Below are 16,015 nucleotides of genomic sequence, written 5' to 3'. Positions count from 1 at the left end.
ATATTAAACGATGCAGGAATCATCAAAAGAAGATGGAAGGAATACACAGAGTCATTATACCAAAAAGAATTAGTTGATGTTCAACCATTTCAAGAGGTAGCATATGATCAGGAACCGATGGTAGTGAAGGAAGAAGTCCAAGCTGCTCTGAAGGCATTGATGAAATACAAGGCTCCAGGAATTGATGGAATATCAATTGAAATGTTTCAACAAACAGATGGATCGCTGGAGGTGCTCACTCGTCTATGCCAAGTAATGTAGAAGACAGCTTCCTGACCAACTGAGTGAAAGAGATCCATATTTATGCCTATTCCCAAGAAAGGTGATCCAACCAAACATGGAAATTATACAACAATATCATTCATATCACACACAAGCAAAATTTTGCTGAAGATCGTTCAAAAACGGCTGCAGCACTATATTGACAGGGAACTGTCAGAAATTCAGGCCAGTTTCAGAAGAGGACGTGGAACCAGGGAAATCATTGCTGATGTTAGATGGATCCTGGCTGAGAGCAGAGAATACCAGAAGGATGTTTACCTGTGTTTTATTGACTCTGCAAAAGCATTCAACTGTGTGGATCATAACAAACTGTGGATAACATTGTGAAAAATGGGTATTCCAGAACACTCAGTTGTGCTCATGAGGAGCCTTTACATAGATCAAGAGCAGTTGTTCGGACAGAACAAGGGGATACTGATTGGTTTAAAGTTAGGAAAGGTGTGCGTCAGGGTTGTATTCTTTCACCATACCTGTTCAGTCTGTATGCTGAGCAAATAATCCGAGAAGCTGGACTATATGAAGAAGAACGGGGCATCAGGATTGGAGGGAGACTCATTAACAACCTGCGTTATGCAGATGACACAACTTTGCTTGCTGAAAGTGAAGAGGACTTGAAGCACTTACTAATGAAGATCAGAGACCACAGACTTCATTATGGATTGCACCTCAACATAAAGAAAACAAAAATCTTCACAACTGGACCAAGGAGCAACATCATGATTAATGGAGAAAAGATTGAAGTTGTCAAGGATTTCATTTTACTTGGATCCACAATCAACAGCCATGGAAGCAGCAGTCAAGAAATCAAAAGATGCATTGCATTGGGCAAATCTGCTGCAAAGGACCTCTGAAAAGTGTCGAAGAGCAAAGATGTCACCCTGAAGACTAAGGCGCGCCTGACCCAAGCCATGGTATTTTCAATCGCATCATTTGCATGTGAAAGCTGGACAATGAATAAGGAAGACTGAAGAAGAATTGATGCCTTTGAATTGTGGTGTTGGTGAAGAATATTGAATATATATATATCATGGACTGCCAAAAGAACAAACAAATCTGTCTTGGAAGAAGTACAACCAGAATGCTCCTTAGAGGCAAGGATGGTGAGACTGCATCTTACATACTTTGGACATGTTGTCAGGAGGGATCAGTCCCTGGAGAAGGATATCATGCTTGGCAGAGTACAGGGTCAGCGGAAAAGAGGAGGACCCTCGACGAGGTGGATTGACAGAGTGGCTGCAGCAGTGATCTCAGGCATAACAACGATTGTAAGGATGGTGCAGGACCGGGCAGTGTTTCATTGTGTTGTGCATAGAGTTGCTGTTAGTTGGAACTGACTCGATGGCACCTAACAACAAGAACAACAATGTAATCCTGACAACAATCTTATTGTATCCCTATAATGAAGTAAGGGAGCCAGCCAAACAGATGTTGTAGTAGGTGAGAAGTGGTCAAATTTTGGAAATATTTGATGGTAATGACAAGATACTTTCCTGAAGGATTAGATGTAGAATTCTCTTATGGTTTGAATCGTGTCCCCCCAGAATATGTGCTGTAAATCCTAACCCGTATAGGGTCGCTATTAGTTAGAATCAACTGAACAGCAGCAGATATACCTGTGATTGGTACCCTGGTGGTGCAGTGGTTAAGAGCTCAGCTACTAACCAAAAGATCTGCAGTTTGAATCTGCCAGCCTCTCCTTGGAAACCCTATGGGGCAGTTCTACTTTGTCCTATAGGGTCATTTTAAGTCAGAATTAACTCAACCAAAGGTAACAGGTTAGGTTTTTTGTCGTTGTTGTTGTTATATGTGTGGTTATAATCCCATCTGGAAATGGATTTTCTTTGTTATGTTCATAAGGCAGTATTAGTGTAAGGTGTGTTTTAAATCAATCTCTTTTGAGATCTGAAAAGAGCAGCTTGAGCAAGCAACCAAGCAAGCAGAGATAGGGGAAGATAAATGCCAAGCCACATGAAGATCATGGAAGAACAGAAGCTCAGAAGAGACAAGGACCTTCCTCTAGAACCGACACACTAAATTTGGACTTCCAGCTCAACTGTGAGAAAATAAATTTCTGTTTGTTAAAGCTGCTCACTTGTGGTATTTCTGTTAACAGCACAACTAGTAAACTAAGACAGTTACAAAGTAAAGGAAGAGTCTAGTTAACTCCTAAGTGAATGAATGAATGAATGAGACAAGTATGGGGAGAGTAGATTGAGGGAGGGTTTGAGTGCGAATGAATTAGAAAGGTATTGCTGGGGAAGAGTACAAATCATGTAGGGTCTTGTGGACCATGGTAAGGATTTGGATTTTATTCTAAGTAGATAGGAAATCCGGAAACCCTGGTGGTGTAGTGGTTAAGAGCTATGGCTGCTAACCAAAAGGTCAGCAGTCTGAACCCATCAGGTGTTCCTTGGAAACTGTATGGGGCAGTTCTACTCTATCTGTAGGGTCACTATGAGTTGGAATGGACTTGATGGCAACAGGTTTGTTTGTTTTTGGTTAGATACGAAATTTATAGCAAAGGATTAGTATGATTTACATTTTTAAAAAGATCTCTCTTTAGAGTAAGAGTAGAAGCATAAAGCCCAGTTAAGAAGATTTTATATTAGTCCATGGAGGCATAATTGTAGCTTATAATAGGGTAGTAATAATGGAGGTGGTAACATGCTGCTGTGTTTGGGTTACCTTTTGAAAACAGAGTTTATAGAATTTGCTGAGTTTTTTTTTCTTTTTTTTTGGTCACAACTTGTGACATGTGAAAGGAAGACAGAAATCAGGGAAGACGTAGTTTGTTAAGACTGAGTGAAATTTAACATTAACATTTACTAAGGGAGGGAAGAAGGAGCCCTGGTGGCCCAGTGGTTAAGTGTTTGGCTGCTTACGGAAAGATCAGTGGTCCGAAAACACCAGCTGCTTCACAGAAGAAAGGTATGGCAGTCTGCCTCTGTAAAGGTTACAGCCTTGGAAACCCTGTGTAGCAGTTCCACCCTGTCCTATAGGGTCGCTATGAGTTGGAATCAACTCAATGGCAGTGGGATTGGTTTTTGTTGTTGTTTGTTTGTTTAAGGTAGGGAAGTATGAAGAACAGGTTTGGTGGAGACTGAGGGGAGTTTGGCTTTGGACACATTCAGTTGGAGATGTGTATTGAATATTCAAGTAGACAATTGGATATACAAGTTTGGACATCAGATGGGAGATTGGAGATATAATTACCTTTAGTGCACAGGTTTCTTGTAAAACTTACTCATCATTCCCAAGAACAAGTTCTCTGGCCCAAGTTCTCGGCAATACTTGTCTATAAGACAACTGAAGAGATATCTCAGTGCACGCTCCTCTCGAAAATAATGTCTCACCCTCAAACTCAGTCCCTTTCCCTCTTCCTCTCATTCATTCTCATTCTCTCTCTCCACTTTCCTTCCTTCTTCCCCTTCCTCCATCCCTTCCTCCCCCCTCCCCTTCTCTTGGTGCACTCATTAGGAGATAAAAGGTTTGGACCCTGCCTCTTGATTGCTCAAGAGGAAACTACTAGCCCAGACAACTGGAGTTGTGTCTTTCCTATTGACCAGTATTTCCTCAAGGGGAGTTCGCTCAGGACTAGAGTCAAACCTGCCAAGTTGAATATAAACAAGAAAAGGCAAACTAAATTTTTTAGGAAGATGTAAACTTACCAAAAACTCACCCAACCTCTAATGTATTATCTGGTGAACGTAGTAAGATTAAATTCTCATGCCTATAATATTCTTCTGACTCCTCTTTGAATGCTTTTATTGTGAAAACTTTATTTTGCTTTGATAAAGCTAGAATATTAGTCAATATTACATAAAAACTGCCATAATAAGAAATTAGTGATACAGTTAAATACAAAGTTTGCCCTACATTCCCCATAATATTGCTTTAGTTCCTTTTGATCTGAGTCATTAACTAGAACAAATTCTTCTTTATTTTGCTCAAATTTATAAATCACTTTTCCTGAAAATGTCATCAACTTAGGCCCAGGCTACTAGAGTCAAGAAATTTGTAAGCATATCATGTTACTCCTTTGCTTATTTGCCTCTAGTCTTTTCTTACTGGTTATAAAATAAGCTGTAAACTCCATAGCCTTCATTTCAAATGCACAGAAGCAACTACATTAGATTGTATTGTGTTCTACAGAGAAGTTTAAAAAATGATGATATTTTGAAATCACTAAAGGACATGGCAAGAGGGCTTAGGAAGTATGTTAGGTAGGGGGAGCAACCTGAATGAAGGTTGATAAGCTGAATTATTTGGGATGGGAGTGCAGAGCAAAAGCTAAAATACAGAAGAAAATACTTTTAGTGAAGAAAAGTGGGGTTAAATTCTACAGGGCTTGTAAGGCTTTTAATAGAAATTTTATAATTAGGTTGGATTGGTATTTGGAGACCATGTTATGGCATCTAAAAAGGGGAATAAGATAATGAAAATGTTCCTTTAGAAATATGATTCATACCGAAATTTGCAGATTAAGTTGCCAGAGACTATACCATCTTTTTGAGTCTACTAATTTGGGGCTTCTAATTTGGTAAAATAAATCAGAAACATCAGGAAATGTTTGTAGTTGATGTAATTACATACATCTATTACTTTGATGAGTCCTGCAGTTTTGATGAAAATGAGAAGTCTTGTATTTGGTCTCAGCAAAGGAACACGCAGAATTTGATAGCGAACAATCAGTGTAATGACTCTCTTGGGCCCATGCCCTTCCATTCTTTTGAAAGTAACATTTTCTTTGAAACTTAAAAAAAAAAAAGAATAAGGATTGATTTTTCACCTTCCTTCTCTGTGTGTGTGTGTGTTATTAGGTTTTTGAGGACAATTACAAGGGCAAGAACAGGCTTGATTTCCTTTTTTTTTTAGTTAACCTGGATACTGGTTAAAGGTAACTAGGACAGAATGCATTTGGAACTTTCACTGCTGTAGTACATTAGCTAATTTATGGTAAGCTGTGTTTTCATAATACTCTCAAAGGCTTTGCTAGAATGCTGAAGAAGAAATTTTCAAATGGAAATAAAATTACTGTATTCCATGTGCTTTGAAATTCTATCCCATTGTTTTTAAGACTATATTCAAACCTGATAATCTTGTAGCCATTGGCCTTAACCTCTGCTCACCATCCTGGCTTTGAATTCCTCCTTATTTCTGGCACTGGTGTTCCTTTTCTTAGATTTGGAGTTCACCAGTAAATTGAATAAAATGTTTTATATTTTATGGAATGTTCCTGTGTGTTTGAAACAGTTACATGGTGTATCTCCCACATCAGATCAACCTACCATATTTACCAGATTTCTATTATTTGGGATTTTTTTTCTTTCCTTGAAATTATTTTCTTTGTCCCTAAATTCTCCATTTACTGACCTAATTTTCATTGCCTCTGGGGCAAGGCAGATAGAGCCTATAACAAAGGAATTTGTAGGAATGTTAAGTAGAAATTATTTAAACTCTCAGCAGGCATTCCAGTCTGAAACCAAAGAGCTTTTGATTTGCAAGGGCTAGGCTTTGAGAGGGAAGTTGTTTTGTTTTGATTTCTAAAATTGTTTGGCATGGATCATCAAAGCCAAAGCCTATAGGACTAGAAGATATTGTAAAAGATAAATGTGTAGGACAGAATATGATATTAGGCCCTCAGAAGAGACAGAGAAAACAATTGGTAATTAAGAAATGGGCAAAAGATCTGAACAGATACCTCACTGAGGAAGATATACAGACGGCAGATAAGCATATGAAAAGATGTTCAATATTATGTGTCATTAAGCAATTACAAATTAAAACAACAATGAGATACAGACCTATTAAAACAATAAATATACACCTATTGTGGCTGAGTGGAGTTGGACTCATGGCAACTCCATGTGTTACAGAGTAGAACTGTTCCATAGGGCTTTCTTGGCTGTGACCTTTTGGAAACAGATTGCCAGGTCTTTCTTCTGTAGTGCCACTGGTTTCACAAACTGCTAATCTTTAGATTACTAATTGAGTGCAAACCATTTGCTCCACCCAGGGACCTACACATCTATTAGAATGGCTAGAACACAAAACAAAAAAACCAGACAATATCAAGTACTGATGAGAATGTGGAACAACAGGACCTCTCGTTCATTGTTGGTGGGTAGGTACAGCCAATTTGGAAGACAGTTTGGCAGTTTCTTACAAAGCTAAACATCATCTTACCGTACAATCCAGCAATTGTGCTTCTAGGAATTTACTCAAATAACTTTAAAGTTTAAAAAAAAAAAAAAAAAACCCACTGCTGTCGAGTTGATTCCTACTCAAAGCAACCCTATAGGACAGAGTAGAACTGCCCCATAGAATTTCCAGGGAGCGCCTGGTGGATTCCAACTGCCGACATCTTGGTTAGCAGCCGTAGCACTTAACCACTACGCCACAAGGGTTTCCTTAAAGTTTATATGCACACAAAAATCTGAACACAAATTTTTATAGCAAGTTTGCCAAAAATTGGAAGCAACTAAGATGTCCTTCCATATGTGAATGGTTAAACAAACTGTGGTGCATCCATACAAAGGAATATTATTCAGTGATAAAAGGAAATGAGCTAGAAAGCCATGAAAAGACATGGAGGAATCTTAAATGCACATTGTTAAGTGAAAGAAATCAGTGTGAAAAGGCTACATGCTATGTGATTCCAACTATTTGACATCCTGGAAAAGGTAGAACTATTGAGACAGCAAAAATATCAGTGGTTGCCAGAGGTTCAGGGGGAGAAGGAAGCAATGAATAAGAGAACAAGTGGAGTTTTAGGGCAGTGTAACTATTCCATATGATGCTGTAATGGTAGATACATGACATGCATTTGTCAAAAACCATAGGACTGTACTACATAATGAGAGAACCTTAATGTAAACTGTGGACTTTAGTTAGTAGTAATTATGTATCAATATGGGACCATAAATTGTAACAAATTTAACACGCTAATACACCGAGGGGAAAGGTATAAGGGGCTATTTGCTTAATTTTCTGTACACCTAAAACCGTTCTAAAAAATAAAGTCTATTTAAAAAAATGTTAGTATACTCACCAGGGAGTCATTACAACAGTAGGCAAGGGAGCCCAGTAGCAAAAGCTACAGGATAAAAAAAAAAAATAGACTACCTAAAATAGGAGAATTCAGCAAAGTCTCAGCCAGCAGGCCTTCCACAGCCAAGGTGACACCTGGAGTAATCAGACATCCAGCACTACCCACTCCCAGACATCAAACAATAAGCTACATCATCAGCAGGGGAGGTACGTGACAACCAGAGGGCAACAGGAGGACCCCCTTTCTTACTATAATGATAATGGTTAATATTTGTTGAGCGTTTACTGTATGTTAGAACCTGTGATCAAAGATTATGAAGGTGGTGCAGGACTGTGCAACGTTTCATTCTGTTGTACATGGGTCGTCGTGAGTTGGAGCCGACTTGACAGCAACTAACGAGAACAACAAGAACCTACTTTATCTCATTTAATTCTCGTAACGGCCTATAAATTTGGCAGCATTATTTTCTCCATTTTAGAGATGAGCAAAGGATGTACAGAAAGTCACACAACTAGAAGGTGATAGATTCAGGATTTTATGTTTTCTTGGTATTGAATACCACTGAAGGGAGAAGAAAAGCTGGAGAAAATCTTTGAGAGGAATGAAAAGCTTGATGGATGTTTGAAATTAAAAATGACTCTATTTACATCTTGAATCAACCGCTTGCCACCAAGATGATTCTGACTCATGGAGAATCCATGTGTGTCAGAGTAGAAATGTGTTCCGTAGGGATTTCAATAGCTGATTTTTTGGGAAGTAGATTGCCAGGTCTTTCTTCCAAGGTGACTCTGAGTGAACTCAAACCTCCAACTTTCTGGATACTAGCCAGGCACATTAACTGTTTGTGTCACCAAGGGACTCCTTACATCCTAAAGTGGGTGAGAAATTACTTAAAATGACTGTTACGATAATAGAGTGTGAAAATGTAGTGTTCTACTACTGAGCATAAATGAGGGCTCATGAGCAAGTGAAGCTCAGTTACGAAGAAATAAAGACAGTTACATAACTGCTTATCTCTAGGGCGACTATAGATTTCAGACTACTATACATGGAAAGAAACCCTGGTGGCGCAGTGGTAAAGTGCTATGGCTGCTAACCAAGAGGTTGGCAGTTCAAATCTGCCAGGCCCTCCTTGGAAACCCTATCGGGCAGTTCTACTCTGTCCTACAGGGTCGCTATGAGTTGGAATCTACTCGATGGAAGTAGGTTTGGTTTTTTTTGGTTTATAGATGGAAGGAGTCTGTTCCTGGGTGGCGCAAACAATTAAGCACTCAACTACTAGCCGAAAGGTTGGTGGTTCAAACCCAGCCAGAGGCACCTTGGAAGGCCTGATGATCTGCTTCCAAAATGTCATGGCCTTGAAAACTATGGGGCACAGTTCTACCCTGACATACATGGGGTCTCCATGAGTTGGAATCAACTCAATTGGCAACTAACAACAGCAACGTACATGTAAACCTCTAGCATGTAGTAAACAGTCTATAAATATTTACAATTATTATTGTTAACCCTCTTGAATATAAACTGCCTTGGTGGTTCTCTACTTAACGGCCTTATCCCAAAATTCTAGGTTTCTGCTTTGCTTTCTCCCAGTGGTCTTTCTTTGCACTGAAATTGTTCAGTACTGTAGTTTTCTGGTGCTGATTGTTTGCCTTAAAATGCTCACTTCTGGCCCTTGTGCTACCACTTGACTGCTCCCTTGTTCTCATTCCTGCCTGTTGCTCCAGCCTCTCCTGGATTACTTCCTTTGATCCGGGGTGGTTCCTGTATTTGCTTGGCTATGGCCATTGCCTTTCAATGCTAACCATTCAAGTCAGGCAAAATATTCCTCTCCATCTTTTCCTGCCTTTCCAATTTATTTAAAGCTATTAACCCAATAAATAATAAATTCTATTAAGTTACTCCATTTAATTCCAGTGAATGTTTTGTCAGCACGACATATAAAAATTTATAATTCATTATTATAATTATAATTCATATATAAATTATAATTCATTTATATTTATAACAGTGATTCATTAGTATAGATTAAATAACTAACCTTTATTTCAGGTTATTACAATAGGTTATTGGGGGGAGTGGGCCTGACTAACATTCTTACCTGCCTCGGGAAACTGAGTAATAAGGAAGCCACTAGTAATCCTACTTATTTTAATTTCTCTGGCCTTACCGCTCCTTTCTGTCCCATCTCCATCACTCTCTACACTCTCATTGACTGTCTGTACCTACACCTGCACACACCAGAGAAAGGAGGAGAGGTGAGGGAGAGGGAGATGGAGGAGCAGAAGAAGAGGGAGGAGGAGGAAAAGGAGAAGACAGAGAGTATGAGGAGGAGGAAAAGGAGAAGACAGAGAGTATGAGGAGGAGAAGGAGAAAGCAAAGGAGATGAAATAATAGGGTAAACAATCCTCTGAGGTAACTATTATAGATGTGGTAACTATGATTCAAATAAAGTAAATATTTTGAAAAGGGCGGCTTGCTTAAGCTATTAAAAGCAGAGCCAACAAGGTTGAGAACAGGGGCAAGATGGTGTAAGCGGCAGCAGCAGCTGACCCAGGCCCCACGAGGTGAGGCAGAGATGGGCAGCGGCAGCAGAGGAAGACCATGGAGCAAGAACCACCAGGGCCCTGCCAAGGAATGGGCAGGACTTGGGGGTAAGGCCTTAACTTGTTCAAAAAGCTGGCACCACTAAGCAATGGTATCCTTGGCAATTTGTTTTGTAATATATTAGAAACAGCAGTGAGTAAGTTACTTTTGTTATATTCGTGACGTTAGAGTTTTAAGAAATTGATATTTTGACCCAAATCATAAACATTTACTGTTTGTTATACAAAATCTTGGGATGCAGACGGGTCTGGGTTTGAATCTTTATTAGCGGTTCTACATTAAGTAAGTTACTTAGCCTCCACCTTAAGCATATACGTGTGTGTGTATAAAATAGCACCTAGTTCACAGGGCTGTGGTGAGCATTAAACTAAATAATGTATGTGCAGTGTTTAGCACAGTGTATGGCATGTAGTAAGTACTCAATAAATGTTAGCTGTATACAACTATAAAGTACAGGGAATAAAAATTTAAATTAGAGGTTGTCCCTAATGATGTTTAGAGTATAAGTAAATAACTATGCTTCAGTGTAGTAAATGGTTTAATAGAAGTATTTAAAAGTGCTATAGGAAAACAAACCAGGGAGAAAATAATTGTGTAGGGAAATTGGGGAATACTACAGAGTGTGCAAACGCTAGTGGCATAGTGGTTAATAGCTGTGACTGCTAACCAAAAGGTGAGCAGTTGGAATTCACCAGGCGCTCCTTGGAAATCCTATGTGGCAATTCTACTCTGTCCTATAGGGTGGCTATGAGTCAGAATCAACTTGACAGCAACGGGTTTGACTTTTTTTTTCAGTACAGAGTATGATTCTTGAGTTAGGACTGTGGGAAGAATACACCTTTCTAAGGAGGACATCTTGTTGAAGGATATTTAGTCAGAAAAATCAAATGCAAAAAGGCCTGAGAGTGAGTAAAGGAATAAAATCATCATTTAATGTTAGCTAAAGGTATTAAGAGTCCCTCTGTGGTGCAGAGGCCTGGAGATCTGCTTCTGAAAGGTCACAGCCTTGAAAACCCTGTTGAGCAGTTCTACTGTGCACACATGGGGTCACCATGAGTCAGAATCAATTCGAGAACAACTAACAACAAACATCCATTGAAGTGGTTTAGTGGTACAATGCAAAAATTCTCTTTCACATCTCCTGACTCATATTTACATTTCTGTATTTTATTACTTTCTGTCTCCTATTTTAAAATTAAACTTTACTAAAAAAAAAAAAAAAAAACATTTTGAACAGCGTAAAAACCAAAAAAACCCAAACCCATTGCCATCAAGTTGGTTCTGACTCATAGCAACCCTACAGGACAGAGTCAAACTGCCCCGTAGTGTTCAAGATGAACCCCCTAGGTTCAAGTTGTCACCTTGAAGACTAAGGTGCAACTGACTGGAGCCATGGTGTTTTCAATCGCCACATATGCATGAGAAAGCTGGACGATGAATAATGAAGATGGAAGAAGAATTGACGCCTTTGAATTGTGGTGTGGGCGAGGAATATTGAATATACCATGGACGCCCAAAAGAATGAGCATGTCTGTCTTGGAAGAAGGACAGCCAGAATGATCCTTAGAAGAAAGGATGGTGAGACTACAGCTCACATACTTTGGACATGTTATCAGGAGGGATCAGTCCCTGGAGAAGGACATCATGCTGGGTAAAATGGAAGGTCAGCGAAGAAGAGGAAGATCTTCAATGAGATGGAGTGACACAGTGGCTGCAACAATGGACTCAAGCATAACAATGATTGTGAGGATGGCACAGAACTGGGCAGTATTTTGCTCTCTTGTACATAGTGTTGCTATGAGTTGGAACCGGCTAAATGGTGTCTAACAACAACATAGGGTTTCCAAGGAGCGGCTGGTAGATTTGAACTGCCAACCTCTTTCGTTAGCAGCCATAGCTCACTATAGCTCTTAGCCACTGTGCCACCAAGGCTCTGTTCCAGCCGAGTGAGGTAGCTGTCAAAAAGTTAATATGATTTTAGTTTAAATTAGTAGAAATGTAGCGTCCAGACAAAGAGAGATCATAGGCCCTCTCTATTCTGCACAAATATAAAAATATACTTTGATTACTGTGGTCAGTTCTGAGTATGCGCTTTAAACAGGGACAACGCAAACTGAAGTGCCTTCAGATGAGAGCAACCACATGGTGATAAGGAATTTAAATCATGGCCTATGAGAAACATTTGAAGGATCTAGAGATTATTAGACTGCAGAACAGGCCAAGGGAAAGAAGAGAGAAGCATATGACTGCAGAAGGTAGAAACAGAATTACTGGCTCTACAAAGTTAAGGAAAAACCAAATTCCACTGAATGCAAGGAAGAATTTTCTAAAGTAAAGCTGTCTCAAATGATATGGGCTAGAAGAGTGAATTCACTTGAGAAGGAGTGAATTTATCACCACTCAAGTAGTTTAGGCAGAATTTTGTCAGGGATATTGTTTAGGGTATTCAAGGACCATATAGGGAATTAAGATCCTTTCAAATCTGAGACTTATGAGATTCAATATCCCCTCTTTTAATTTTGAAGATATGTGCCATGTCACCACTGTGAAGCACACAGAAGCCAACCAAAGATGTTTCAATGATTATGGATGAGAATGAATAAATAGTCCACATGGTAGAGTACAGGACAGGAATATATCAAAGCCTCAATTGTAGCTGTCCATTTTTGCTAGATGTGCTGAAGTTACAAACAATCCCAAAATCATTAGACAGTCTCTGACCATGGTGGTAGTGGCATCCATGCTGTGTCCGGCCACCAGAGCTCCTAAAATGCTGCTTCTGTCCAGCAAGCCTGCCACCACCCCAGCCAGTTGGGCCCTGCCACTCAGGTTGCCAAGCCAGTGAGGGGCCAGCCTGGAGGTGGCGGGCTGGGGGCCACCCCAGGCAAGCAAGCAAAAGAGCCTCTCGCATACTTGAGCTCTGAACAGGAGGAGCTGCAGAGGAAACTGAAAAACAGAGTAGCAGCTTAGATGCCAGAGACTGAAAGAAAGCTTAAATGAGTGGGCTGGAACAAGTGCTAGATTTGAAAGAAGAAAAACAAACTTTTGCTGGAAAATCAGCTTTGGTGTGTTAAGACAGGGTTTAGGGATGGATGGTCTGTATACTAAAGAGAAGGCAGAGGCCAAGGGGAATGGAACAAGGCCTGTGGTCTGGTCAGCTACATCTGCGGCAAGTGCAGGCCCAGTTGTCACCCCTCTAGAACATCTCCCCATGGATTTTGATGGCGTTGACTCTTCAGACCCTGAGTCTGATATCCTCTTAGGCATTCTTGAACAACCTGGACCCAGTCACGTTCTTCAGATATCTTTTCCCAGAGCCTACCATCCTAGAGGAGCTCCCAGAAGTCTACCCAGAAGGGCCCAGTTCTTTACCAGCCTCCCCTTCTCCATCATGGGGGATGTCATCAGCCAAACTGGAAGCCATTAATAAACTAATTCATTTTGACTGTGTATACAACAAGCCCCTAATCTTAGAAATGCTCTCTGAGACAGAGAGCCAAATTTATATGGTAGTGAAAATCTAGGAAGCACCTCTCAGCCCCTTAGAGGAAGATCACCCTGAATTCATGATCTCAGTGAAGGAAAAACTTATAGAAGATGACTTCATTCCAGAGCTACGTATCTCAAATCTGTTTTCATCCAGCCACTGCCTGAAGCCATTTTCCTGCCTGCCAGATACTTGTAATGACTGTGGTTATGAGGGCTCCCTTTTTCCCTTCAGCGCCATGTCCTCTTCACTTGGTGTAAAGCATTCTTGAGAGGAGACTTTTGCCAATGAACTCATTCCCCAGCTAATTAATTTCTAAGCAGTGAATTGCCCTTTCCCTTACGTATTAACATCACTGCCTGACGGATAGCAGAGAAGTCCATCTGTGCTCAAAAAGCCAAAATAGAGGGGGCACAGTCCTACAAAATTTCTCTAAAGCATTTGTCTATTCAAACCACATAGCTTACCCCAAGTATTGTCTTTTGACATCCAGCAGTCCAAGGTACTCAGATATATTACAGTAATTTATAACTACAAGTTTTGAGTTTTATCTTTATCGTAAGGGCAGTAGTTTGCCCTAAAAATTTTATGTAAGAGTCACTGGACAAATGTCTTAAAGTAGGCATGAAATTTATGAATGGCCCTTTATCGTTTCTTTCCCCTTCTCGGCATCCCAAGTTTACCTCTGATTTTAGATCCTTTAGTTTGCTTATGCAAGGAGAACACCTACTTGAAGGGGTGACTTTTCCCTCATGTACAACAGTTCAAGTAAGGATAAAGAGTATTTTGTAAAGTTACAGAAATTTATTATGATGGAATCTTTCCCTGCTACCATAGCTTTTGGAAAGTGTTTTCCTCATTTATTTAAACTACCTCAGAGCTCTGGTGGCACAATGGTTAAAAGCTACAGCTACTAACCAGAAGGTTGGCAGTTGGAATCCACCAGCTGCTACTTGGTAACCCTTTGTCTGATAGGGTCGCTATGAGTAGGAATCTACTTGACTGACAGCAATGGGTTTCGTTTAGATATGCAATTAAAAAGTACAATGCAGGAAAAAGATCCCAAAATCTATGTGTGGACTCGTAAAACTTTTGCCTAGAGTTGGCATCAGCCACTTCCACTCACATTTCATTAGTCACAGCAAGACATGTGGCTAAGCCTGCCATCGGGAGCAGAAGAGATGGTCCTGAAAGGGAAGTACAGCAAAAATACCCTATATTTAAATATATAGAATTCTTTATATGTTTTAAGAAATGGTTAAGAATTCTGAATCAATTCTTGTCATGGTTTGGCATTTGATAAAGTGAAATAAATTACTTCTAATTTTTTTTTTTTAAGGAGCGAAGAAAACCTTCCATATAACGCTTATTTTCAAAATGCTTTTTTTCCTGCCAAAAAAATGGAGTAATCTAAAAAGCCAAATACCTGCAGAAAGAGAATAGGGATTTGTAGCGGGTGTATCTGCAGAGTTGCAAGGAAAAGGTACCTCCCATTTCATCATTAGGAGCCCTGGTGGCATAGTGGTTAAGCTCAGCTGCTAACCAAAAGGTCAGCAGTTCAAATCCACCAGCCACTCCTTGGAAATCCTATGGGACAGTTCTATTCTGTCCTATTGGGTCGCTGAGTTGGAATGAACTCAACAGCAAAGATTTGGTTTAAGTTTTTTTAATTTCATTATTGTCTGTGAAGAAACTTATAGGAACAAGAATATCAATAGCCACCTAAATATAGCTAATAAAACTTTAGTGCTTTAAAAGTAAAATTTTAAATAATTATTCACAGAGATAGAGAATTCCCTGCAAGTCCATGGCCAGAGGTGATGGGAGATACTACCCTGTTTCATGTTGGGACTGCGGAACTAGGTAAAGGAACCGGTGGTAGGATTGGACTAGAAGTAAAGAGATAAGCAGAGGGAAAGTTCGGAAGGGTCTTTTATACTAAACTAAGGATCTGGACTTTACTTTGGAGGTGTTGGAGAACCAATGAGGACTTTTAAGCAGTCAAGAGGCAGGATCAGATTTTTATTATTAAAACAAAACCACTCAGACGATAATATATAAGATGGATTGGAAGTGGGGCAAAATTCAAGGCAAGAAAGACCAGTTAGGAAATTATTAGAATAATCTTGGCAAGAAGGGAATTAGGCCAGAGGTAGTCATAAAGAAGTGAGAACACGTGGAAAGCTATTATAGAGATAAAAGGGATAAGACTTGGTGACTCACTGGATGAGAAGACTGAATGAGAACTCTGGGATGAATTCCCAGTTTGAGGCTTGGTGCAGCTGGGCAAGTAGAGTGAAATTGTTTAAAAATGTAGACCTAAGTTTGAGTCCTGGGTGCTAATTCTAGATGCTATTATCAGGCCAATTTTACAGATGAATCAGAGGTTTGACCTTGATCTCGTTGAGCCTCCATTTCCTTATCTGTAAAATTGAGCTGATAATAATACCTCCATCATAAGACAGTTGTGACAAGTCACACAGTTGCCAATTCCAGCTTTTACGGACCTTTAAGCACTTTAGACAAGGAAGAACACTTTGTCATTCAGGCTGCTGTTTCATTGACATTCAGCTGTTAGAATGGATAGG

The 16,015-nt window shown here is 39.8% G+C and overlaps 1 pseudogene; it reads left to right on the top strand.

The window, feature by feature from the left end:
* Positions 1-11,551: 11,551 nt before the first annotated feature.
* LOC100669283 (uncharacterized) lies at positions 11,552-14,087 on the top strand (annotated as a pseudogene).
* Positions 14,088-16,015: the final 1,928 nt, after the last annotated feature.

Source organism: Loxodonta africana, chromosome 3 (genome assembly GCF_030014295.1).
Source record: "Loxodonta africana isolate mLoxAfr1 chromosome 3, mLoxAfr1.hap2, whole genome shotgun sequence".
NCBI lineage: Eukaryota > Metazoa > Chordata > Mammalia > Proboscidea > Elephantidae > Loxodonta > Loxodonta africana.
This window is presented reverse-complemented; position numbering and strand designations above follow the sequence as displayed.